Raw genomic sequence first — 2,521 nt, forward strand, 5'->3', positions numbered from 1 at the left:
GAAATACAACTTTGGGGGTCTTTTGCAATGTAGGCCCCTTTGAGAGGAGTGTTACACTATACGTGTACATCTTGTCTTCCTCATTAAAGTTTAAGCTCATTGAGGTCTGGAACTGTTTTAACTTTTTATTTGCATCTCCAGTATTTAGCACAGTGCCTGGCACATAGTAAGCAATTAATAAACACTTATTGATTGACTAAAGAGAAGACTCAATAGGATGGGGGCAGGGAGGTAGATATATTCAGAAATAAGGATGATTTAAAACAAAATACATCAGACTTAAGGAAACATGGTATGATGGGAGGAAAAGCATTGGTTTGGAGACATAGGACCTGGGTTCAAATTCCAGATCCAGTACATATTACCTTTGCAAACAAATCACTTAACCTATCTGAGTCTCAGTTTCCCCATTTGTAAAATCTATTATAGGTCAAAGTAGACAAATAAAACATTCTTTAAAAAAAAGAAAGAGAAAAATTGACCTGGTATTCTAGAAGCTGAAGACCACATGGCCTATGGAAAAGTGAGGTTGAGGTATACAGGGATAAGATTATCTGGATAAACAGTAGGAAAAATTATTTTTACCTCAGCAGACAGCAATTTTGAATCACTAGGATAGAGGGGGCAGGATGGGGAAGAAGCCAGTTAATCAGACAGTGTCCAGGGTCCTGTGATGACTCATCTTAGAGTCGATGTGAAGGTGACGGGTTAGTTATATTAATTTAAAAATGAAAACAAACACTAGCAAACTTCTCTTTAACCTTAAGGTTATTTTGGTTTTTTTTTAATAGAAACAATCCACTTCACACCTAGATTGATTTAAATCAGAAAGTATCTTTGCTTTCAATTATGTGTAATCTTCATTTCATGTCATCAGTAGAGAACATGTCCCCGAAATGCAATTATGGATATATGACAGGCCTTTTTTCCCTGATAACCCAACATTGTAAATTAAATCATTGTACTTCAAAACTAACTCCATGTAATTCATTACTTTGTAATTAGAGAAAAATTAATCTCCTGGTCACTGTAAACGCCAAAAAGAGTTCAGAGAGAGGTTGTTCTTTGTAGCATAGACGTTGCCAGGCTTTGAAAAAAATTCTGAGCTGAGATTTAGCTTCAATGTCACTGTGATCCTAGCATTCTGGGGCTCAAATTAGTTCTCCTAAAGTAACTTGTTTGAGGATTGAGCCTTTAGTTGGATTTTAACACTCATGAAAATTCTTATCTGGTGTGTCAGGGTGTTTTTTTCCCATGGCAATTACATTATTATTAATAGGCCTTGTTTCAAACTTTAAAGCACTATACCTGTGCAAAATATTAACTTCATTATTTCATCCCTATCTGGGATGAAGCAGTAAGATGTAGTGAAAGAATGTTAAACTTGGAATCGAGTCCTGAGCTGGAATCCAGGTTTTGCTGCTGTTCAGTCTTTCTTCAGTTATGTCTGACTTTCTGTGACCCCACTTGAGGTTTTCTTGGCAGAGATACTGCAGTGGTTTGCCATTCCCTTCTCCAGCTCATTTTACAGATGAGAAAACTAAGGCAAGCAGGGTTAAATGACTCGCCCGGAGTCACACTGCAAGTAAGCATCTGAGACCAGATTTGAACTCAGGAAGATGAGTCTTCCTGACTCCAGGAGCAGTGCTCTATGCAGCCCAGTAACTCTATAACTTTGGGCAAATTGTTTGCCCTCTTTGGGCTTCAATTTCTTCATCCATAAAATTAGAAGGTTGAATTAGGTGGTCTCCAAGGTCCTAGCCAGCTCCGGATCCTATGACTAAGTTGGTTCCCAGAGTGTCATGTTAACCCCTGAGGTGGATAAAGCAATATTCATTCAGTGCATTGCTGCTAGTTATTATTGAGGAACATGTGTAAGGAGGAAGAATTTAGTTGACTAATACCTATTAAGCATGTATGCTGTGCTAGGTATGATATACAACAAAGAAAAACACAGTTCTTATTTTCTCAAAGTGCATTGCTATCTTTAGAAGCAAGAAATAATTACAATGAATAAATAATTCATCTTTATTTTCTTCTTGTACAATAGTGTTTTGTTTTATCTCTTCAAGGCTCAAATCAAGATTGACCTCTTTTAACATGTTTCCTGATTTCCTCAGTTTTTAGTGTCTCTTCCCCTAACAATCTCTTTGTATATACGGTGTATATCTCTTTGTATATAGGGTGTCCCAAAAGTCTTTAAACTATTAAAACTTAAAATTGCATTAATACTTTTGGGACCCTCTGTATAAACTGCATTTATTTAATCTCTGAGTGAGTTAGCTCTTCCCAGTACAGGTACTTGTAATCTTTTTTTGTGTCATGGATCCCTTTGGTGATCTGGTTATCAGAATAATGTTTTAAATGCATGCAACAAAATACATAAGGTTACAAAAGAAACCAAATATATTGAAAAACAGTTGGCTAAATTCAAAATAAAATTAAAAAAAGTTTTCAGACCCCAGGATAAGAACCTCTTTTGTATTTGTTTTCCCAATACCAAGCAAACAACTCCCCAGAG

This window comes from Trichosurus vulpecula, chromosome 1, assembly GCF_011100635.1.
Source record: "Trichosurus vulpecula isolate mTriVul1 chromosome 1, mTriVul1.pri, whole genome shotgun sequence".
NCBI classification, from domain to species: domain Eukaryota; kingdom Metazoa; phylum Chordata; class Mammalia; order Diprotodontia; family Phalangeridae; genus Trichosurus; species Trichosurus vulpecula.